This window comes from Heptranchias perlo, chromosome 22 (assembly GCF_035084215.1).
Source record: "Heptranchias perlo isolate sHepPer1 chromosome 22, sHepPer1.hap1, whole genome shotgun sequence".
NCBI lineage: Eukaryota > Metazoa > Chordata > Chondrichthyes > Hexanchiformes > Hexanchidae > Heptranchias > Heptranchias perlo.
This window is the reverse complement of record NC_090346.1, coordinates 25339583-25365495: the sequence shown is the minus strand read 5'-3', so window position 1 is coordinate 25365495 and position 25913 is coordinate 25339583. Positions and strand designations below refer to the sequence as shown.

At 44.8% G+C, this 25913-nt stretch overlaps 1 protein-coding gene across 1 annotated transcript in view; it reads right to left on the bottom strand.

The window, feature by feature from the left end:
• The window catches only part of pemt (phosphatidylethanolamine N-methyltransferase), a 107055-nt gene that overhangs the window by 57904 nt on the left and 23238 nt on the right, over window positions 1–25913 (bottom strand). The gene's annotated exons all lie outside the window — the stretch shown is intronic.

The window sequence follows — 25913 nt, the reverse complement described above, 5'->3', positions numbered from 1 at the left end:
GGCAGGGGGAAAGATGGGTAAGCTATATTTTCCTTTGCCCCAAAGGCAAGAGGTAGTTAACATGTTCAGGTTCATGAGGATTCACAGAAACAAGTTTACAATCTCATTTCATGCTTTCCTACTAACATTACGTTAAACATTTAGGCTGGAAAATGGCAATTTATGGCATCACCTAAATGTAACTGGGACTGCAGGTACAGGTTGACAGTTTTACAATGTTTGTATCGCATTGATGGGGCCTGACAGAAGGATATTCAATGCTTTTTAAAATGGAACCTTACGACCTGCTCAGCAATTTTAATATATTTTAAAAAGGTACCGTTAAAGAGTCTTCTCACACCACATATTTTGAACATGTGACTCAGGCACCTGCAGTGGGCATAGTTTTATGGCACACATCTCCATTTTGTTTCTTTAAAGCATTTTAAAACATTTATTTCAGTCTTCACCTTTATGAGTGATGCTGACATTGCAATTGGCCTTAGTGTCCCGAGACAAGGTAAAAAAGGATTCCCAATTTTGGGTACTATCCAGTAAGTTCTGTTGGAAAGTGCATATATGTGGATGACAGGTGTGGACAAAATCTGGCTCAGCTGCAATGTGAAACATGACTGAATACCCTATCAACATTTATTGTCCAGACTCATAAATGTTTGTCCGACAGGGAGCTGAGCCCTTGTTTAATCTGGAATCTGGTGCCTATGAAGATTGCCTCCAACAATAAAGTTTACCAGGAAAACTAGTTTCAAAGTGACAACACTCTCCTGGCCACCTCTCCTTGGTCCTTCCTACAGTATCTCTTTATAAGCTAGTTATGTAATCATCACAAGGCTTTCAGCCTCCAAGGAGCACCCAGGATTCGACACAATTCCACTATTCATCCATTAGAGTTAGTCTTCTGTTTCCTATTACTAAGCCAGTTTTCACTGTAACTAGCTAAGTTTTCATTCATTTCTGCGTGCAAACCTTTATTAAAAGCTTTACGTGTTGAATTTTATCAAATACCTTATGAAAAACCAAGTACGTTACATCCATTGGATAGCTGTCATTCACTAGTTTAGTTACCGCTCAAGAAATTTCAATGAATTAGGGACATTGTTGTTGAGTCACTAGCAAAGCTCAACCCTCCTCAAAACAAACAACAACTTGCATTTATACATGACCATTAACGTACAAAAACATCCTAAGGCACTTCACAGAAGCATGATCAGCCAAAAATGAACACCGAGCCAAAGAAGAAGAAACTAGGTGTGTTTTAAAGAGGGTCTAAAAGGAGAAGGAGGTGGAGAGACATTGAGGTTTAGGGAGGGAATTCCAGAGTGTAGGGCCTAGACAGCGGAAGGCACGTCCATCAGCGGTGTGGCAAAGGTGGGGGGGGAGAATACAGGGATGAGGGACTTCAGTTACGTGGATAGAATGGAGAAGCTGGGATTGTTCTCCTTAGAGCAGAGAAGGTTGAGAGGAGATTTGATAGAAATGTTCAAAATCATGAAGGGTTTAGATAAAGAGAAACTGTTCCCATTGGCAGAAGGGTTGAGAACCAGAGGACATAGATTTTAGGTGATTGCTTCTATTGCCAAAGGCGACATGAGGAAAAACTTTTTTTATGCAGCGAGTGGTTATGATCTGGAATGCGTTGCCTTAAAGGATGGTAGAAGCAGATTCAATTGTAGTTTTCAAAAAGGAACTGGATAAATACTTAAAAGGGAAAAAATTGCAGGGCTACAGGGAAAGAAAAGGGGAATGGGACTAACTGAATTGCTTTTACAAAGAACTGGCAGGGGCTTGAAGGGCTGAATGGCCTCCTTCTCTGCTGTAACCATTGTATAATAAGAGGCCAAAGTGGGAGGAACGCAAAGCTCCGGCGGGGTTGTAGGGCTGGAGGAGGTTAGAAAGATAGGGAGAGGTGAGGCCATAAAGGGATTTAAACACAAGGATGAGACTTTTAAATTGGACGTGTTACAGATCGCGAACCAATGTAGGTTAGCAAGAACGGGGTAACAGGTGAGCAGAACTTGGTGTGGAATAGAATATAGAATACGGGTAGCAGAGTTTTGGATGTGATGAAGATTATGGAGGGTGGAAGAAAGGAGGCAGGCACAAGAGCGTTGGAATCATCAAGTATGGAGGTGACATAGGCATGGCAGATGGGCTGACGCAGGGGTAGAGACGGGCAACATTACGGTGGTGGAAGTAGGTGGTTTTTGTCATGGAGAGTTTATAGGGTTGGAAACTCAGCTCAGGGTTGAGTAGAATGTCATGGTTGTAAACATTCCATGACTTCTATCCTACCAATGTTTAACTGGAGGAAATTGTGGCTCATCCAAGACTAGACGTCTTGACAGCACAGTAGCAGTGGAGGAGTTGAGAGATGTGGTGGAGCGACAAAACTGAATGTTATCAGCCTACTTAAGGAAGCTGACCTCCAGCTTTAGATGATGCTGCCAAGAGGCAGCATGTAGATGAGGAAGAGGAGGGGGCCAAGGATAGATCCTTGGGGGGGACTCCAGAGATAATGGTGTGGAGATCCACCTACTGCTTGCTTGACTCCATTACTACTCAACTGCTGATTATTCAACATCTCTTTCCTGGCTATGATGCTAGCTGATACTGTAAATGGATCTCTCTTCACAGGTCCTGTCCCTCTCTTTCAAAACCTTTCCTGAAAAAAAAACATTTTCAGCTTACCTGTCCTTGCAAACTGTTACCCTTTCTCTCACCTCCCTTTTCTCTCTAAAGTCCTTGAACATATTGTTGCCTCCCAGATCAGTGCCCGTATCTCCTGAAACTACCTGCTTGAATCGCTCCTTTCAGTTTTCCACCCCTCCCACAGCACTGAAACAGCCTTAACGAAAGTCACAAACAACATTCTCTGTAAGTGTGATTATGATGCATTATCCCACCTTGTTCTCTCTGCAATTCTAACACGTTTGACCACACCTACCTCCTCCAACACATCTTTTTCCACCCCTGCACCGTCATCTCAGGAGTTCCCCAAGGTCCCAACCTTAGCTTGTTCCTCATCTACATGCTACCCCTTGGCAACATCATCCACAAACAATGAGTCAGCTCCCATAAGTTGATGGTACCCAGCCTTACCCCTCCACCACTTCTCTCGGCCCCTCCACTGCTTATCCAACATCTAGTCTTAGATGAGCAGCAATTAACACCAGCTAAACATTGGAAAGACAAAGCCATTGTCTTTGGCCCTCGCCACAATTTCCGTACCCTCTTGTGCATCCCCCCCTCCCGTCATCCCATCATTAGCACCTGTGCCTTCAGGTGCCTAGGCCCCACACTCTGAAATTCCATCCCTAAACCATTCTACCTCTCCACCTCCCTCCCCTCCTTTAACATCCTGCTTAAAACCCACCTCTTTGACCAAGCATATGGCCATCTCCCCTAATATCTCCTCCTTTGGCTTGGTGTGCACTTGTTCCTCACACCTCGCTGATGTTCCTTTTCTATGTTAAAGATTCTAAAGAAATGCAAGTTGATGTTGTTCTACGAAGAATGCATGCAACTCTGAAAAGTATTTAGCACAAAAAAAATGTTTAAGGACCAATCCCTAACAATTTACTTAAAAAGAGCATCATACTACAGTAAATTGGTATGTACTTTTCAGGCTAATAAGTCATTGAGAGTTTTATTTCAAGCAGTGTTTTGTGTGTAATTTGTTTAAAATAAACTCTCAATTTTCATATGGAATGCTATTTTACAAATCATTTCTTTGGCCAAAATAACACAAGAGCTGAATCTGGCACTTTGCCCACTCCCACATATCTTTATTGCTAATTTCCTCCCTTGAGAATTCTGGCAGTCTTGGGAAGCAGCTGACATTATCAGAAGACTCACTTGTGGAACAGTGACGATATTCCTGACACCACTTGTTGTGGGAAAAATCACCACTCGGAGTCAGACTTAAAGATTCAACATGCAGTTTTTTGGACAAAGCTTTGGGAGAAGGACTGGACACTCCGTAGTGAACGCAGCTACCTTCTCAACTTTAAAATGGTTGTCATGCTTTTTTATACCTTTGAAATACAGATTTTCAGTAGCTTTTACATCATTAATCTTGATTTACGCTAACACCACTTATGCAAAGGCCATGTTTTCATACATATGTCATATACGACTTGTACAGTTTTGGTTGCATGCTGCAGAAAATTAGTAATACCCGGAATGTTATATATATATATATCATTGTCTGTTGCAAGTGTCAAACATAAGGCAATATTCTCAGGACACCAGGGCCTAGAAAGTTGATTGCACTGCGCCCATTTTACAGGCATAAAACAGCCACCTAAGGGTCCAATATGGTGGTAGTGCCGGAAGTGTGCCGCCCACCATACTTTTTTTTTTATTCGTTCACGGGATGTGGGCGTCGCTGGTAAGGCCGGCATTTATTGCCCATCCCTAATTGCCCTTGAGAAGGTGGTGGTGAGCCGCCTTCTTGAACCGCTGCAGTCCGTGTGGTGACGGTTCTCCCACAGTGCTGTTAGGAAGGGAGTTCCAGGATTTTGACCCAGCGACAATGAAGGAACGGCGATATATTTCCAAGTCGGGATGGTGTGTGACTTGGAGGGGAACGTGCAGGTGGTGTTGTTCCCATGCGCCTGCTGCCCTTGTCCTTCTAGGTGGTAGAGGTCGCGGGTTTGGGAGGTGCTGTCGAAGAAGCCTTGGCGAGTTGCTGCAGTGCATCCTGTGGATGGTGCACACTGCAGCCACAGTGCGCCGGTGGTGAAGGGAGTGAATGTTTAGGGTGGTGGATGGGGTGCCAATCAAGCGGGCTGCTTTATCTTGGATGGTGTCGAGCTTCTTGAGTGTTGTTGGAGCTGCACTCATCCAGGCAAGTGGAGAGTATTCCATCACACTCCTGACTTGTGCCTTGTAGATGGTGGAAAGGCTTTGGGGAGTCAGGAGGTGAGTCACTCGCCGCAGAATACCCAGCCTCTGACCTGCTCTCGTAGCCACAGTATTTATATGGCTGGTCCAGTTAAGTTTCTGGTCAATGGTGACCCCCAGGATGTTGATGGTGGGGGATTCGGCGATGGTAATGCTGTTGAATGTCAAGGGGAGGTGGTTAGACTCTCTCTTGTTGGAGATGGTCATTGCCTGGCACTTATCTGGCGCGAATGTTACTTGCCACTTATCAGCCCAAGCCTGGATGTTGTCCAGGTCTTGCTGCATGCGGGCTCGGACTGCTTCATTATCTGAGGGGTTGCGAATGGAACTGAACACTGTGCAGTCATCAGCGAACATCCCCATTTCTGACCTTATGATGGAGGGAAGGTCATTGATGAAGCAGCTGAAGATGGTTGGGCCTAGGACACTGCCCTGAGGAACTCCTGCAGCAATGCCCTGGGGCTGAGATGCTTGGCCTCCAACAACCACTACCATCTTCCTTTGTGCTAGGTATGACTCCAGCCACTGGAGAGTTTTCCCCCTGATTCCCATTTACTTCAATTTTACTAGGGCTCCTTGGTGCCACACTCGGTCAAATGCTGCCTTGATGTCAAGGGCAGTCACTCTCACCTCACCTCTGGAATTCAGCTCTTTGGTCCATGTTTGGACCAAGGCTGCAATGAGGTCTGGAGCCGAGTGGTCCTGGCGGAACCCAAACTGAGCATCGGTGAGCAGGTTATTGGTGAGTAAGTGCCGCTTGATAGCACTGTCGACGACACCTTCCATCACTTTGCTGATGATTGAGAGTAGACTGATGGGGCGGTAATTGGCCGGATCGGATTTGTCCTGCTTTTTGTGGACAGGACACACCTGGGCAATTTTCCACATTGTCGGGTGGATGCCAGTGTTGTAGCTGTACTGGAACAGCTTGGCTAGAGGCGCAGCTAGTTCTGGAGCACAAGTCTTCAGCACTACAGCTGGGATATTGTCGGGGCCCATAGCCTTTGCTGTATCCAGTGCACTCAGCCGTTTCTTGATATCACGTGGAGTGAATCGAATTGGCCGAAGACTGGCTTCCGTGATGGTGGGGATATCGGGAGGAGGCTGAGATGGATTATCCACTCGGCACTTCTGGCTGAAGATGGTTGCAAACGCTTCAGCCTTGTCTTTTGCACTCACGTGCTGGACTCCGCCATCATTGAGAATGGGGATGTTTTCAGAGCCTCCTCCTCCCGTTAGTTGTTTAATTGTCCACCAACATTCACGACTGGATGTGGCAGGACTGCAGAGCTTTGATCTGATCCGTTGGTTGTGGAATCGCTTAGCTCTGTCGATAGCATGTTGCTTCCGCTGTTTAGCATGCATGTAGTCCTGAGTTGTAGCTTCACCAGGTTGGCACCTCATTTTTAGGTACGCCTGGTGCTGCTCCTGCATGCTCTTCTACACTCCTCATTGAACCATGGTTGATCCCCTGGCTTGTTGGTAATGGTAGAGTGAGGAATATGCCGGGCCATAAGGTTACAGATTGTGGTGGAATACAATTCTGCTGCTGCTGCTGATGGCCCACAGCGCCTCATGGATGCCCAGTTTTGAGCTGCTAGATCTGTTCTGAATCTATCCCATTTAGCACGGTGGTAGTGCCACACAACACGTTGGATGGTGTCCTCAGTGCGAAGACGGGATTTCATCTCCACGAGGACTGTGCGGTGGTCACTCCTACCAATACTGTCATGGACAGATAGATTGATGAGGACAAGGTCAAGTAAGTTTTTCCCTCGTGTTGGTTCGCTCACCACCTGCCGCAGGCCCAGTCTAGCAGCTATGTCCTTCAGGACTCGGCCAGCTCGGTCAGTAGTGGTGCTCCCGAGCCACTCTTGGTGATGGACATTGAAGTCCCCCACCCAGAGTACATTTTGTGCCCTTGCTACCCTCAGTGCTTCCTCCAAGTGGTGTTCAACATGGAGGAGGACTGATTCATCAGCTGAGGGAGGACGGTAGGTGGTCATCAGCAGGAGGTTTCCTTGCCCATGTTTGACCTGATGCCATGAGATTTCATGGGGTCCAGAGTCAATGTTGAGGACTCCCAGGGCCACTCCCTCCTGACTGTATATCACTGTACCGCCACCTCTGGTGGGTCTGTCCTGCCGGTGGGACAGGACATACCCAGGGATGGTGATGGAAGAGTCTGGGACGTTGGCTGAAAGATATGATTCTGTGAGTATGGCTATGTCAGGCTGTTGCTTGACTAGTCTGTGGGACAGCTCTCCCAATTTTGGCACAAGTCCCCAGATGTTAGTAAGGAGGACCTTGCAGGGTCGACTGGGCTTGGTGTTTTGCCGTTGTCGTGTCCGGTGCCTAGTGGTCCGATGTCGGGTGGTCCGTCCGGTTTTATTCTTATTATGACTTTTCGTAGCGAGATTTTACAACTGAGTGGCTTGCTCGGCCATTTCAGAGGGCAATTAAGAATCAACCACATTGCTGTGGGTCTGGAGTCACATATAGGCCAGACCGGGTAAGGGCGGCAGGCTTCCTTCCCTAAAGGACATTAGTGAACCAGATGGGTTTTTACGACAATCCGGTAGTTTCATGGCCATCATTACTGATACTAGTATTTTAATTCCAGATTTTTATTTTAATTAATTGAATTTAATTAATTAATTGAATTTAAATTCGCCAGCTGCCGTGGCGGGATTTCAACTCATGACTCTGGATTTTAGTCCAGGCCTCTGGATTACTAGCCCAGTAACATAACCACTATGCTACCGTACCCGCGTAGTTACTCCTGCATAGTTAGCCAGAGCGCGCAGAGGGCGTAAGGTCTCCTCTTTGCACGTGCAAAGGGCCTAAGGCCTGTTTGAAGCCCCCTTTACAAAATTTGTTTGCGACTGACCACATCATGCACTTTTGTGCTTGGCAGCCAAACCGGCAGTCACCGGAAAGGTAAGTGTTAATTCTTTTAACTTGCCTTATTGTGGAGCCACGGGGAGCAGGAGTGCACCTTCTGGCTCCACATTAAATTTGCGTGCCGCTACCAACCACTGCTATCCCCCCTCCCAGACATTCCTTACGATCTTGGCCGGCGACCGGGTCATCTGATCTTGGTGCCTCACGTGACCGGTGAGCTGCCTCTGGGACTGTGATTGGAGGCTGCAGCTCACTGGTGGTCCTACCACCTTCTTTAGGAGCGTGCAGCGTACTTGCCCTGATTTGGGTACAATCCAATTTTTAGGCCCAGAAGCTTTAAAGGCATTATTTTACTCATTTAATAGAATTTAAGCCATCAAAAATGAGTTAAATATAATGGTATGGAAAGCTGTTGTACAATTATTTAAAATAGCACTACGGGGCTGATTTTCCAAGATCGTGCTACCAGTGGGGAGCTTTACCCTCCAGCTAACCTGTTACAAATTGCAGGCGTACCACCCACAATTTTAAATCCATTCATTTAAAATATGCCCACAATTTCCTGATAGGAACAGCAGATGAATGAGGCTCCTTGTGGGTAGCACGAAGCTGGAAAATTATCCCTCAAGCCTTGACCCCCTTGACTTCATTATTATGCAATCACTGCATAACTACAGTGAGACATTACTTTTCTTTCAAATCTAATTTTAGATACCGTAGCTGTGATATTCTATAGGTTGATTAATCATGCATCGTTGTAATAAAAAAAGATTTGCATTTATATAGCACTTTTATCATGCCTCTCAGAAATGTGTGGAAATACTTTCTCGTGCAGTGAATTACTCTGTGCAGTGACTTGTCATATAGGTAAACCCACCAGCCAATGCAAGTTGTTGTTGTAACTGTACTGAGTAAAGCTCCGGAGTGATGTAATTCAGAGCAGTTCAAACACAATGCTGAAAACAATTCAAACAATCTCCCAAAAAGGAAAATAAAGCAGATGCTGGAAATCTGAAAACAAAAACAAAAAAACGGAGATACTCAACAGGTCAGGCAGTATCTGTGGAGAAATAGAAGTCTGTCCATTGACATTTCAGATCTAAGATCCTTTCTCAGGACTGGAAATTCAAACAATCTTCATTAGCACAGCATGCCCTAACTGGTTCCAACCTGTGATCATTATACTCTGCTCACATCAGAAATAAAACACAAAACAGATCAATACATTACAGTAACAGGGAAAAGTTGTGCCACATGATTATGATTAACTCTTAACAACATTTATACAAATTATATATATGAAAAATTCACTTTTGTATTCAAAGGAAACAATCAACAAATGTAAAAATATAAATTTTATAGTTTTTACTATATTGGTATGTTACATGCACCCCACTAATTCAGTGCAAGAAAAATCTATAAATTTGTATTTTGGTGCCATTCATTACGAGAAGGACTTTTATCAAACTTCTCCCTAGTTGAAATGTTTAAAGAAAATACTGGTACCTCAATTAAAATAGTTAAAGGAAATACTAGTACAGCACATGCTGTAGTGGGACTGCACACACTAATTATGACTAATAAAACAAAAGCTATTTTGATACTTTTGCCCATTAATCAAATAAATTATACAGCTACTTATCCCAATGCCTGCATTAAGTGCAGTTATTACAGTACAACCTTGATTAATTCTCAGATTGGAAAATATCACAACCAGGCTCATTTCACATTGAATGAATTGACTATTTTTTTGAATTAACTGACAGTAATGATTAAAGGCAGGCAAACCAGCATTATGTATGGGTGAATGACCCAATAAAACCTTGGTTGCGGGCTACCCTTGCCTTACTGTAATTAAACACAAAAACTAAAATATAAACACAGCAAAAAGAAAACGTGATTACAACAGTAATACATTCAGTCGGACTGTGATGTTCTTATTGTTTGAAAGAAAAATATATGAAGCTCATTCTCAGGGAAATGAATATACCAAATATGATTGCTTCATCAAACGAAAGAATGATTGACATTTATCATTGTTGAAAAATCTGGGAAAACTCAGATGCAATAACCAAAGAGTAATTTCAAAGTTTACAGGTCAGTAAATACCGAAGCTGGTGAACGAGGGTGGTGAACCTGTGGAATTCTCTAACACAGAAGGCAGTGGAGACCAAGTCATTAGATGTATTCAAGAAGGAGATAGATATGTTTCTTAATGCTAAAGGGATCAAGGGATATGGGGAAAAAGCGGGAACAGGGTACTGAGTTAGACGATCAGCCATGATCATTTTGAATGGCAGAGCAGGCCCGAGGGGCCGAATGGCCTATTCTTGCTCCTATTTTCTATGTTTCTATGAGGCAAATGGTTCCTCAATATAATGTGGGTCAACAATATGGCAAAAAATCACAGTAAAATCCAAGATTTGGTATGGGAAAAAAAAGACCAGTTTTTGGGAGGTATTATAGTGTATTCATATTTTTACAAGATGATATGGCTTTCTTTTTAGCAAAATACTGTTTTCCCCACGGCGTTAAATAAAGATATGTCTCATATCACAAATCTTGTTAAAACCTTGTTTCGTGATTGCAATCAAATTAACTTTAAAAAAATTTTTTTTTAATGAATTTTCTGCCCTTCAAGGGGAAGGATGTTGGCACTGGGGAATAGAAGAGCTTCCATTTTGGACACCCTGGGCTCGATTTTCGCACCCGCAATCGGGTGCGTTGGTGGCGGGGGGGCTGCGAAAATTGGGGAATCCCGGGGCAGGTCGGGAGCCCAGCTCCAACTCGCCCACTTCCGGGTTTCCCACCGACGTGCTCACATGCATGTGGGACTCCCGCCGGCAATTAAAGCCGGCGGGTTGCCATTTAAGGTATTTATTTAGGTATTTCAGGTCGTTTAGAGACCTGATTAACATGATTTTTTAGGAGGGGTGGGATTTTGCAAACAACTGGGACTGTTTCCCGTACTGGGGGAAACACTCCCAGTTCACATGGACGTGTTGCAGCCATCAGCCTGTGGCAGCTGCAAAGGTCCATTTGACAGGTGGGGGGGGGGGCGGTGGAGACCTTCACTCAATGCAGGAGGCCACTCTGTCACTTTGGACAAAGTTTGGCCTCCACCACCCTCCTCCTAACAATCAAATCCACCAATTTGCACACTTACCCCGGTGTCCAGACACATTTACCTACCTTGCGGATCCCCACAGATGTACATTTTCCGAATGGGGGCCGCCATAGCTGCAGTCATGACGTCCTCAGAGGGCGAACAGCATCACCAGCCTCGCCGGCCAAGCCGTCCACCTCTGACACGTGGAGCTCCACAACACAGTGCTGTGACACATCCACCTGCACAGCAGGAGGGAGGGCAACCGCAGAGAGAGATGCATCGCAGGGGGCACTACCCTCGCCACAGGGTCCACAGACCGAGGCTCAGCTTCCTGGACCTCTCTGAGCAGCAGTGCACACGGAGGCTCAGAGTCACTCGACATGTAGTCGTGGACATCTGCAGCCTCCTTCATGCCGAGCTGCTCCCAGCTGGCCCGAGCACCATCTTACCTGTCGCTGTCAAAGTCACCACTGCCCTCAACAACTTCTCCTCCGCATCCTTCCAGGGTGCCACCGAGGACATCGCCGACGTCTCTCAGTCGTCTGCACAAAAGAGCCCTGCAAATACAACTACACCCACTCTGCAGTGACACAATGGGTGGCATCAGGTGTGGGTCTTCATTGTGATCCTCAGGGAAAGGCATTATTGCACAAACCAGACAAGATTCACAAAGATGTGGCAGTAGTGGTGCCAATATAATATGTGATGTGAGTTGATCAGAAATTAAATATAAGTAAAAACCATGACAAACCCTCAAACATCCTTGTGCATCCCCTTCATCCTCATGACACGTTTGCCTTACGCTGCCTACTGCACATATGTGATGCATGCCCTGTGGCTGCAGCACAGGTAGTGGCAGGTTGAGTGAGGCTGACCGTGAAAGAGATGCATGAGAGGGTGAGTATGAGATAGAGCCATGAGATTGTATGAGGATTGGGTTGAGTGGTAGTGGCGGGATGAGTACTGGCGAGGTGAGTAAGTGCAGGTAAGATGAGGATGAGGTTTGAGTGGATGTGAGGAGTGATGTGACAGAGTAGTGTTGGCAGTGCAGAAGGAGATGTGGGGTGGGGGCGGTGATGTGGCAGACGGAGTGGAGGGGAATGAGTAAGTGTACTCACTTTGGCTGACCTACTTAGGGCATTGCAGTGCCTCCTGCACTGTATGCAGGTGGGCGATATGTTGGTGGTGCAGGTGCTACCTCAATAGCCACATGTGGTGAAGGATCCCATGGTCTAATAGGCCTCAGTTCAAGAACCTTCCTTCTCCCTTGGTTCTTCCAGTGAGAATCCTTAGTTCCCCATTCGCACACCAATGGAAACAATCTTTCACTAGTTACCCAGTGAGGTCCCCAGGTTTCATTTACCCCTTTGCTGGCTGCTCCTCGCTCAGTGTCACTCCCACTCACCACGTTGCTGCTGCTGCTCCCGGCTCTGCAGGAAATGCTGGTCCCACCACCCCTCCCCCCACCGCCGCTTGAGCCCCAATCCCACAACCCAGTGTCACTTTCTCTCCCCCGACCACCCATCCCCAGTCTCCCTCTCTCCTCGAGCCCCCAGCTCTCTCCCTTGAGTCCCCATTTCCCCCCCCCAACCCAAGCCCCCTTCCCCAGTCTCCATCTCTCCCCAAGCCCCCGTTCCCCAGCTCTCTGAGTCCCCATCTCCCCCCCACCACCCAAGTCCCAAGTCCCCAGTCTCCATCTCCACAACAATAGAGGAGAGGTAATCAACTTCAAAGCCACTCTTGAGTTGGTCCTTAGAAATACAATAGTAAACAATAAAGATTAGATTTCAAATGCTCCTAAGCTGTAATATGAAAGTATAGGAAACTCAATAGTCCATAATAAGAATTAGAAGAGGCACTTGATGAATTCAAAATCCTCCTGCCTCTGGAGCTTGAGTTAACCCAATTGCACTGGATATTAAATCCTCAGGTGAGGAGAGACTTTCAGTTTTAGATTTCATAGGAACATAGGAACAGGAGTAGGCCATTCAGTCCCTCGAGCCTATTCCACCATTAAATGAGACCATGGTTGATCTGTATCCTAACTCCATTTAGCCGCCTTGGCTCCATATCCCTTGACAGGCAAAAATCTATCTATCTCAGAATTAAAATTATTAAATGAGCTAGCATCTCCTGCTTTCTATAGGAGAATGTTTCATACTTCTACTACCCTTTGTACGAAGAAGTATTTCCTAACTTCTCTCCTGAATGGCTTGGCTCTGATTTTAAGGTTATGTCCCCTTGTCCTAGACTCCCCCACTAGCGGAAAATGTTTCTCTCTGTCTACCCTAGTAATTCCTTCAAAAATCCTAAAAACCTCAACCAAATCACCCCTTAAACTTCTATATTCCAGGGAATACAAGCCTAATATATGTAATCTCTCCTCATAATTTAATCCTTGAAGCCCTGGTAACATTCTGGTGAACCTGAACCCCTTCCAAGGCCAATATTTCCTTTCTAAAGTGCAGTGTCCAGGACTGTACAAGTACTCCAAATGTGGTCCAACCCAGGCTTTGTGTAGCTGTAGCAAAACTTCCTTCTCTTTATAGTTCAGTCCTCTCGATATAAAGGCTAACATTCCATTTGCCTACTTGATTATTTTTTGTACCCAAGTCCTACATTTTAGTGCTCTGTGAATATGGACTTCCACCATTCCTAGCTTCAGCTATTTAAAAAATACTCGGATATATCCTTTTTTTGGTCCAAAATGGATGACCTAACACTTACCTGTGTTGAAATCCATCTGCCACAGTTTTGCCCACTCACTTAATCTATCAATGTCTCTTTGTAATTTTATGTCCCCATCTACACTATTTACTATGCCACCAATCTTTGTGTCATTGACGATCCGGATTCTTTCCCCTCAGTCTGGTTCAGTAATAACTGAAGTCGAATACATTTTAAAGTCCAACACATCTTTAATAGCAGGGTTCTTAGTCTGCAGCATTGATTTGGACTCCTGATAGAGTCCCTCTATGCTGGCAGAGCAAGAACAACAACATACAGAAATCCACACGTTTTTATACAAATCAATAGGGTTGGAACATACTTAACGAGGGTCAACACCAATCATAAGACGGGCATAGGTTGCCATGCGAGGTTACATTATTTCCGACCAATCATAAATAATCATGTGCTGATCATGCTGCTGTTAGACATCAAAGGGGATAACTTCCTCACTTTCCAACTTAGAATGTTCTTCCCTGTCCCTTCTGTTCCTTATCTCCCAACCTGGAATGTCTTTCAACTTTGGCTAAGCTCGTTCCCTATATTGATCTGCCATAAACATGGAGACATTCAGACCAGTCCTTGACTCACATCAAAGACCTATCATTGATAAGACAATGCAGGCCTGCTGACTAAGCAAACATATGGCCCAGCAGGAGGGCCAGGCCACTTGTATCAATCTCAGTTACTAACTAATTAACCCTTTCTAACCATTTTGCATTCTGCTTCTTTGCCACGTAGACATTTTAATATTTTACTGAAAACTGACCACGTAGGGATTCTCATCATCAGCAAACTTGGATACGTGGCTTTCTATTGCGTTGTCCAAGTCATTATTAAATATAGTGAATAGCGGATGCTCCAGTGGGAATCCACTAGTCACTTCCTTCCAATTTGAATACATACCCATTATCCCTACTATTCATCTTCTACCACTTAATCAATCTCCTAACTGGGTCAATAATTTTTCTTCAATTCCATGAGCTTTAATTTTAGCTAACAGTCTCTTATGTGCAACCTTATCAAATGCCTTCTGGAAGTCCATATAAACGACATCCACAGACATTCATTCCCCTGTCCACTACTTTAGCTACTTCCTCAAAAAAATTCAATTAAGTTCATTAGACATGGTCTACTCTTTACAAATCCACATTGCCTGTCTCTAATCAGCTCAAATTTGTCCAAGTGCTCAGTCACCCTGTCCTTAATTATTTATTCCAATTAACTTCCCCACAACAGATTTAGACCAACAGATCTATAATTTTCTGTTTTCTCTCGCTCACCTTTCTTAAATAATGGAGTTCCATTTGAAATTTTCCAATCTAAAGGGACAATTCCTGAATCGAGAGGGCTTTGGATGTTTATGGCTAAAGCATCTGCAATTTTCTCACCTACTTCCTTAAAAACCCAGGGGTGGAAACCATCAGGTCCTGGGGATTTGTCAGTCTTTAGTGCCATTATTGTTTCTAACACTGTTTCCTTGCTTACGTTAACTTTAGTGAGTTCCAGACCATGATTCATTATTAGTATCCCTGGAATGCCAGGTATATTTTCCTCTTCCTCTACTATGAAGACTGACACAAAGTAATTATTCAACAAGTCTGCCATTTCCTTATTTTAATTTGCAATATTACCCACATCTGTTTTTAAAGGGCCCACATTACCCCTGACTATCCTTTTTCTTCTAATATAATTGTAAAAATGTTTTCATAGGATCACAGAAATTTACGGCACAGAAGAAGGCCATTCGGCTCATCGTGTCTGTGCCGGCTGAAAAAGTGTTATCCAGCCTAATCCCACTTTCCAGCTCTTGGTCCGTAGCCTTGTAGGTTACAGCACTTCAAGTGCATATCCAAGTACTTTTTAAATGCAATGAGGATTTCTGCCACTACCACTCTTTCAGGGATTGAGTTCCAGACCCCACCACCCTCGATAAAAAAAATTTTCCTCAACTCTAATTCTTCTAACAATTATTTTAAAATCTATATCCCCTGGTTATTGACCTCTCTGCTAAGGGAAATAGGTCCTTCCTAACCACTCTATCCAGGACCCTCATAACTTTATATACCTCAATTAAATCTCCCCTCAGCCTCCTCTGTTCCGAAGAAAACAACCCCAGCCTTTGTTTTATTCGTTCATGGGATGTGGGCATCGCTGGCGAGGTCAGCATTTATTGCCCATCCCTAATTGCCTTTGAGAAGGTGGTGGTGAGTCACCTCCTTGAACCGCTGCAGTCCGTGTGGTGAAGGTTCTCCCACAGTGCTGTTAGGTAGGGAGTTCCAGGATTTTGACCCAGCGACAATGAAGGAACGGCGATATATTTCCAAGTCGGGATGGTGTGTGACTTGGAGGGGAACGTGCAGGTGGTGTTGTTCCCGTGTGCCTGCTGCCCTTGTCCTTCTAGGTGGTAGAGGTCGCGGGTTTGGGAGGTGCTGTCGAAGAAGCCTTGGCGAGCTGCTGCAGTGCATCCTGTGGATGGTACACACTGCAGCCACAGTGCGCCGGTGGCGAAGGGAGTGAATGTTTAGGGTGGTGGATGGGGTGCCAATCAAGCGGGCTGCTTTGTCCTGGATGGTGTCGAGCTTCTTGAGTGTTGTTGGAGCTGCACACATCCAGACAAGTGGAGAGTATTCCATCACACTCCTGACTTGTGCCTTGTAGATGGTGGAAAGGCTTTGTGGAGTCAGGAGGTGAGTCACTCGCCGCAGAATACCCAGCCTCTGACCTGCTCTTGTAGCCACAGTATTTATGTGACTGGTCCAGTTAAGTTTCTGGTCAATGGTGACCCCCAGGATGTTGATGGTGGAGGATTCGGCGATAGTAATGCCGTTCATTGTCAAGGGGAGGTGATTAGACTCTCTCTTGTTGGAGATGGTCATTGCCTGGCACTTGTCTGGCACCAATGTTACTTGCCTAATCAATCCTTCCTCATAGCTATAATTCTCCAGTCCTAGCAACATCCTAGTAAATCTCCACTGTAACCTCTCTAGTGCAATCACATCTTTCCTGTAATGTGGTGACCAGAACTGTACACAGTACTCCAGCTGTGGCCCAACTTATGTTTTATACGTGATGTGGAGATGCCGGTGATGGACTGGGGTTGACAATTGTAAACAATTTTACAACACCAAGTTATAGTCCAACAATTTTTATTTGAAATCTACAAGCTTTCGGAAGCTTCCTCCTTCCTCAGGTAAATGTCAAGAGCTCCTTGAAGCCTATGCATTTACATATAGAACAATACATGGTGTTTACAGACTGCCCCTGCAACTGCCCGTTGCCAAGGCAATCACCATGTTCAGACAGAGAGGTGTCACCTACAGAACCCCCGAATACACATTCAACAAAAAAACAAACAGGAAAAAAAACAGAGAGAGGCAGAAACATCCGGAAGGCAGAGAAAGCCAGCAAATGACCCATTATATTAAAAACAGATAGCTTTTGTTCGCTGGTGGGGTAACGTGTAGCGTGACATGAACCCAAGATCCCGGTTGAGGCCGTCCTCATGGGTGCGGAACTTGGCTATCAATTTCTGCTCGACGATTTTGCGTTGTCGTGTGTCTCGAAGGCCGCCTTGGAGAACGCTTACCCGAAGGTCGGTGGCTGAATGTCCCTGACTGCTGAAGTGTTCCCCGACTGGGAGGGAACCCTCCTGTCTGGCGATTGTTGCGCGGTGTCCGTTCATCCGTTGTCGCAGTGTCTGCATGGTCTCGCCAATGTACCATGCTCCGGGGCATCCTTTTCTGCAGCGTATGAGGTAGACAACGTTGGCCGAGTCACAGGAGTATGAACCATGCACCTGGTGGGTGGTGTCCTCTCGTGTGATGGTGGTATCTGTGTCGATGATCTGGCATGTCTTGCAGCGGTTACCGTGGCAGGGTTGTGTGGTGTCGTGGACGCTGTTCTCCTGAAAGCTGGGTAATTTGCTGCGAACGATAGTCTGTTTGAGGTTGGGTGGCTGTTTAAAGGCGAGTAGTGGAGGTGTGGGGAAGGCCATAGCGAGGTGTTCGTCGTCATTGATGACATGTTGAAGGCTGCGGAGAACATGGCGTAGTTTCTCCGCTCCGGGGAAGTACTGGACGACGAAGGGTACTCTGTTGGTTGCGTCCCGTGTTAGTCTTCTGAGGAGGTCTATGCGATTTTTCGCTGTGGCCCGTCGGAACTGTCGATCGATGAGTCGAGCGTCATATCCCGTTCTTACCAGGGCGTCTTTCAGAGTCTGTAGGTGTCCATCCTGTTCCTCCTCGTCTGAGCAGACCCTGTGTATTCGCAGGGCCTGTCCATAGGGGATGGCCTCTTTGACGTGGTTAGGGTGGAAGCTGGAAAAGTGGAGCATCGTGAGGTTGTCTGTGGGCTTGCGGTAGAGTGAGGTGCTGAGGTGCCCGTCTTTGATGGAGATTCGTGTGTCCAAGAAAGAAACTGATTCTGAGGAGTAGTCCATGGTGAGCTTGATGGTGGGATGGAACTTGTTGATGTTATCGTGTAGTCTCTTTAGTGATTCTGGCATAATCTCCCTGCTCTTAAATTCTGTGCCTCGGCTAATAAAGAAAATTATCCCGTATGCCTTCTTAACCACCTTCAGAGATCTGTGGACATGCACTCCAAGGTCTGACTATTCCTCTACACTTCTCAGTCTCTTACCATTTATTGTGTACTCCCTTGCCTTGTTTGCCCTCCCCAAATGCATTACCTCACACTTCTCTGGATTGAATTCCATTTGCCACTTTTCTGCCCACCTGACCAGTCCACTGATACCTTTCTGCAATCGACAGCTTTCTTCCTCACTAACAACCACATGACCAATTTTTGTATCATCTGCAAATTTCTTAATCATGCCCCCTACATTTAAGTCTAAATCATTGATATATACCACAAAAAGTAAGGGACCTCGTACTGAGCCCTGCGGAACCCCACTGGAAACAGCCTTCCAGTCACAAAAACACCCGTCGGCCATTACCCTTTGCTTCCTGCCACTGAGCCAATTTTGGATCCAACTTGCCACCTTCTCTTGGATCCCATGGGCTTTTACTTTCCTGACCAATCTGCCACTTGGGACCTTGTCAAAAGCCTTGCCATCGATTTTGTGTTAATCTTGATATCCCTCACAAGTTTCTGTTCATATTTCTTTTTGTAGCTCTTACTATCTTTTTTGTCTTCTTTATATCTCTCCCAGTCCCCTGGATCTACACTGTTCTTTGCATCTTTGTATGATCTTTCCTTTAGTTTTATGTTACCTCTCACCTCTTTTGTCGACCATGGCTCTTTTATTTGGTAAGTAGAGCTCCTGCCCCTTAGGGGTATATACTGGACCCATATTGAGCTAAATTCTTTTTTGAACACCTCACACTGTATTTTCACCTGATAATAGTTTTGACCAGTTTTCTGTCATCGGTCTCTGTCTCATCCTGTTAAACTTAGCCTTACCAAAACCTAGCACCTTAGTAACTGTTACATTTCTCCTTTTCAAACCTAACATTGAATTTTGATCATATTATGATCACTGTTAGATACATGTTCCCTTACTGTTAAGATTAATGACTAAGTCTGACTAATTACTCATTACTAAATCTAATATGGCCTGCCCTCTTGGTTCTAGAACATATGCTTCAGCAACTTATGGATGTATAGGGCATAGTCTCTCTTATTTTTGCAGGTTCTTTGAACAAAATAGTATTCGTAGTTTGATGTACAAACACCATCCCAATAAAATCAATTCAAATTAAAGTTACTGTAAAACCTAATTGTTACCATTTAAACCATTCCTAAAACTAATATTATGCTGAATTAGTGCAAGTTTGAAATTACAGAGCATAGAATCATTATGTACTTATAATCAAAGCAATTTCAAGTACAAATGAAACACTGACCTATATTGGTAGCTAGATGTCTGTACAGAATCAATTTTCAAACAATGCAGAAGACAACACAGAATGAAGCAAATATATAAAACAGCACACATCTCTAACATCATGCGTACACTGTCGCTGTGGTCACGTATCAAGTCCTAAGCTTGCCCTTACTCTTAAATCTACGATGTTAACTATGCTTACGATAAGTTTCATGAGGATTTCATAGGAACATAGGAACAGGAGTAGGTCATTCAGCCCCTCGTGCCTGCTCCGCTATTTGATAAGATCATGGCTGATCTATGATCTAACTCCATATACCCGCCTTTGGCCCATATCCCTTAATACCTTTGATTGCCAAAAAGCTATCTATCTCAGATTTAAATTTAGCAATTGAGCTAGTATCAATTGCCGTTTGCGGAAGAGAGTTCCAAACTTCTACCACCCTTTGTGTGTAGAAATGTTTTCTAATCTCGCTCCTGAAAGGTCTGGCTCTAATTTTTAGACTGTGCCCCCTTCTCCTAGAATCCCCAACCAGCGGAAATAGTTTCTCTCTATCCAGCCTATCCGTTCCCCTTAATATCTTATAAACTTCAATCAGATCACCCCTTAACCTTCGAAACTCTAGAGAATACAACCCCAATTTGTGTAATCTCTCCTCATAACTTACCCTTGAAAAGTCCAGGTATCATTCTAGTAAACCTACGCTGCACTCCCTCCAAGGCCATTATGTCCTTCCGAAGGTGTGGTGCCCAGAACTGCTCACAGTACTCCAGGTGCAGTCTAACCAAGGTTTTGTATAGCTGCAGCATAACCTCTGCCCCCTTGTACTCTAGTCCTCTAGATATAAAGGCCAGCATTCCATTAGCCTTACTGATTATTTTCTGCACCTGTTCATGACACTTCAATGATCTATGTACCTGAACCCCTAAGTCCCTTTGGACATCCACTGTTTTTAACTTTTTACCATTTAGAAAGTACGCTGTTCTATCCTTTTTTGATCCAAAGTGGATGACCTCACATTTGTCTACACTGAATTCCATTTGCCACAGTTTTGCCCATTCACCTAATCTATCAATATCACTTTGTAATTTTATGTTTTCATCTACACTGCTTACAATGCCACCAATCTTTGTGTCATCGGCAAACTTAGATATGAGACTTTCTATGTTTTCATCTAAGTCGATAATAAATATTGTGAATAATTGAGGCCCCAAGACAGATCCCTGCGGGACTCCATTAGTCACATCTTGCCAATGTGAGTACCCACCCATTATCCCTACTCTCTGTCGCCTTTCGCTCAGCCAACTTCCTAACCAAGTCCGTACTTTTCCCTCGATTCCATGGGCTTCTATCTTCGCTAACAGTCTCTTATGTGGGACCTTATCAAATGCCTTCTCAAATTTCATTAAACTAGTTACAGTGCAGTGGGTGAGATACTTCACAATATTATTGGTTGTCACTTAGGTACACAGGCAAGAAACTGAAATTGGAATTAATGTTAGAGATTAACACAGTAAGAGATACTGAGAGGAGGACTTAGGTAAAAAGATATATGGCAAATATGAGTAAAGGTTTACTGAAATAAAAGGTGAGCAATAAATGTTTAGTTACCCAAATGCCTTTGAAGCCCGGTAGATCAATTTTCACCAATACCACTCACCTTCTCACTCCTGATCAAATGGTTTTAAAGATCTTTTAGATCTTTACTGACGTGGCATAAAAACCCGACAGTACTTCAAGTGGGTTTGAGAGCTCATGGAGATCCTTCCACATTGTGCCCCTCAAAAAAATGACATCTCAGGAATGACATCTAAGGAAATAATTTTATTCCTTTATTTGTTAGCGGTTTCAAGCTTTACAATAAAATCCAGTTGTCCAAATTTTCTTGCAGTTTGACTGAAAACCATGGAGAAACTGAAAAGAAAATCTGGATGGCCGGAGTTTATGGAAAAAATCTTCAGTTACCATATTGATGGCATCGTGGTTGTTCAAGGTAGGGTCTCCATCAATATTTCATTTTACCGCTTAAAACAATGATAACACAAGTACACCTATGAAAGTTAACCTGCTTAACGCTAGGTGTACTTTTCTTCACCCTCACTCTCTAATTGTTAGTCGATGGTGGCAATGTTGTATCATAAGAAAAATAGATTGCCATAAAAAAAAAGCAGGTACCCCATGTACGTCAAAACTAAAATTATTCCCAGATTCAAATTTTATGATCTCATCTCAGCAATCATGGGCTGTTTTAATCTAGTGAGGTAGATAAAACTGGCCAATGCGTTTCCTTCCACCATAATTGCTCTTGTGGGGACAGATTAAAGACAGAGGCCTTGAACAGAAATAATGTGCAAAGAAATGGTTCTACATGGATGCAAAAATGTATTCACAACATCTGTTCTACACTACACAAATACTAAGGATGGACTGCATTAACATGAGCATTAATTACTTAATAGATAAACATAATACAATTCCTGGAAAAGTGTGAAATTATTTAAAAGAAGGCACTGGCATTCACTTCACTGAGCATCATGAAAACAATCTTTTATTGACTTTCATTCGACCATGACCTGAAAACATACATCACCCTTTATAAGAACATAAGAAATAGGAGCAGGAGTAGGCCATACGGCCCCTCGAGCCTGTTCCGCCATTCAATAAGATCATGACTGATCTTCGACCTTGAGTCCACATTCCAGCCCGATCCCCATATCCCTTGATTCACCTAGAGTCCAAAAATCTATCTATCTCTGCCTCAGATATACTCAACGACTAAGCCTCCACAGCCCTCTGGGGTAGAGAATTCCAAAGATTCACAACCCTGAGTGAAGAAATTCCTCCTCATCTCAATATTAAATCCTGAGACTATGCCCCCTAGTTCTAGACTCGCCAGCTAGGGGAAACAGCCTCTCAGCACCTACCATGTCAAGCCCTCTCAGAATCTAATATGTTTCAATGAGATCACCTCTCATTCTTCTAAATTCCAGTGAGTATAGGCCCATTCTACTCAATCTCTCCTCATAGGACAACCCTCTCATCCCATGAATCAATCTAGTGAACCTTCATTGAATCGCCTCCAAGGCAAGTATATCCTTCCTTAGATAAGGAGACCAAAACTGTACACAGTATTCCAGGTGTGGTCTCACCAAAGTCCCGTACATTTGTAGTAAGACTTCCTTAGTCTTGTACTCCAACCCCCTTGCAATAAAGGCCAACAAGCCATTTGCTTTCCTAATTGCTTGCTGTATCTGCACAGGTAGATAATGTTTTCTTGTTCTTGAGGACAGGCTTACTAAATTCTTTGCCTTATTTCAGAATAAGCAAATTTACTACAATAACAACTTGCATTTATATAGCGCCTTTAATGCAGCAAAACGTCCCAAGGCATTTCATAGGAGCGTAATCACACAAAAACTGACAATGAGCCAAAGATATATTAGGAAGGATTACTTAACAGTTTGGCCAAAGAGGTAGGTTTTAAAGAGGATCTTAGAGGGAGGCGGAGATGTTTTAGGGAGGGAATACCAGCGCTTAGGGCCTAGATGGCTGAAGGCACGGCAAACAATGATGGGGCGAAGGGAGTGAGGGATGCTTAAGAGGCCAGATTTGGAGAAACACAGAGTTGTCGGAGGGTTGTAGGGCTGGTGCAGATTGCAGAAATAGGGAGGGGCGAGGCCATGGAGGGATTTGAACACAAGGATGAGAATTTTAACTATGAGGCATTGGTGGGCTGGGAGCTAATGTCAGTCAGCGAGCACAGGAGTGATGGGTGAGCGGGACTTGGTGCGAGTTAGGATAAGGGCAGCAGAGTTTTGGATGAGTTCAAGATTATGGAGAGTGGAAGATTGGAAGCGGGCCAGGAGCATTGGAATAGGCGAGACTGGAGGTACGGATGAGGCTTTCAACAGCAGATGCGCTGATGCAGGTCCAGAGACAGGCAATATTACAGAGGTGGAAGTAGGCGGTCTTTGTGATAGAGAAGATTTGGATTTAGAAACTCAGCTCAGGGTCATATAGGACACAAGGTTGCTAACAGTCTGGTTTAGCCTGAGACAGTACTTTGGGAAGGAGATGGGATTGGTGGTGAGGGAACAGAATTCGTGGCAGTGGCCAAAGACTATGGTTTTGGTCTTTGCAATATTTAACTGAAGGAAATTGCAGCCCATCCAGGTGTGATGTCATAAGAACATAAGAACATAAGAAATTGGAGCAGGAGTAGGCCAATCGGCCCCTCGAGCCTGCTCCGCCATTCAATAAGATCATGGCTGATCTGATCCCAACCACAAATCTAAAGAACACAAGAAGTCGGAGCAGGACCCGGCCACATAGCCCCTGGGCCCTCTCCGCCACCCACAGGGCATTGACCGATCCGAACTCAGCTTCATGTCCAATTTCCTGCCCGCTCCCCATAACCCCTAATTCCCTTTACTTCTAGGAAACTGTCTATTTCTGTTTTAAATTTATCTAATGATGTAGCTTCCACAGCTTCCTGGGGCAGCAAATTCCACAGACCTACCACCCTCTGAGTGAAGAAGTTTCTCCTCATCTCAGTTTTGAAAGAGCAGCCCCTTATTCTAAGATTATGCCCCCTAGTTCTAGTTTCACCCATCTTTGGGAACATCCTTACTGCATCCACCCGATCAAGACCCTTCACAATCTTATATGTTTCAATAAGATCGCCTCTCATTCTTCTGAACTCCAATGAGTAGAGTCCCAATCTACTCAACCTCTCCTCATATGTCCGCCCCCTCATCCCCGGGATTAACCGAGTGAACCTTCTTTGTACTGCCTCGAGAGCAAGTATGTCTTTTCTTAAGTCAGACAAGTTGGTTGAATAGAGACAGTGGAGGGGTCAAGAGAGGTGGTGGAGAAGTCTGCACACATGTGGAACAGGACATCATATTTTCGGATGATGTCGCCGAGAGGCAGCATATAGATGAGGAATAAGAGGGGGCCAAAAATAGATCCTTGGGGACACTCCAGAGGTAATGGTGCGAGGACGGGAAGAGAAGCCATTGCTGCAGATTCTCTGGATCCGATTGGGATAGGTAAAACAGGAACCAAGCGAGGGCACTGCCACTCAGCTGGACAATGGAGAAGAATCATTGGAAGAGGACAGTGTGGTCGTTCATCAGGGATTGAGAAGGACGAAGAAGGATAGTGCACCATTGTTAAAATTACAGCGGATGCCATTTGTGACTTCGATAAGAGCCATTTCAGTGTTGTGAAAGGAACAGAAAGCTGAATCGAAAGGTTCAAGCATGAAATTGCGGGAAAGATGGGCATGGACTTGGGAGGCAGCAACATGTTCAAATACTTTGGAGAGGAAAGGGAGGTTAGAGATAGGGCGATAGTTTACAAGGACAGTGGGTTAGAGGGTTGGTGTTTTGAGAAGGGGGTGATGACAGCAGTTTTGAAAGGGAGGGCAGATGGGGAGGTAGGAGAGAAACTAGACAAGGACACGGATTCAGGGCCAGGATAGGTGGGAACCTTGAGGGAAATTTGGCTTGATGGGCAAGGAATGGGGGCAAGGGGGATGTAGCTGAATGGATGGTCTCAATTTTCAGTGATAAAGAAGTGCATCAGCTCCTCGCACTAGTTGTTGGACGTTTGGATGGAGGGGGCAGGGGTTTAAGGACACGGTTGGTAGTGGAGCAATGCCGGGGTTTATAATTATGTTGCAGGATCATCCTGGAAAAGGTGAGCAGTTTTGGCAGAGGAGTGCAGGGCCACGTAGTGCTTGATATGGTCCAGTCAAATCTGGCGATGAATGGCTAAATCAGTTGTGCACCCGATACATTCAAATCTACACCCCTTGGACTTGAGGCAGCAATGATGGGCTGTACCAGGGGAACAAGCAAGATGGGAGAATGGTAATGGTTTTACTGGCGACAATGGCACCAAAGGCTGAGAAGAAGGAGGGAGTGATTGAGCAGATCGACAGCTGCAGAAGTATTGTGGCAAATGGAGAGTCAAAGGCTAGACAGTTGGGAGTTTGAACATGCCATTGTAAGTGACTTTGAGAAAAGAGTTTTTTTTCCAGGCATGGGCGCAGGAGGAAGTGGGGAAGGGGAATGTAAGTGGTGAGGAATACAAGAAAGTGATCAGAGATAAACTGGTCTGTGATTGAGACCATGGGAATAGAGAGGCAAAGTTGAGGAGATGGCTGTGAATATGGGTAGGAGAGTTTATATGGAGAGAGAGGTTAAGGGAGGACCGGAGAGAATTGAAATGAGAGGAGGCAGAGCAAGGTGAGTTGAGATGGAAGTTTAAATTACTTAAGATAACAAGTCGCTCAGTGCAGAGGCTGAGGGAAGAAAGGAGTGAGGATACCTTGGTGAGAAACTCGGGATGGGGCTTGGGTGGCAGTAGAGAACAAAGATTGTAAAGGAGAGGCAAGAGGGTGGAACAAGGTG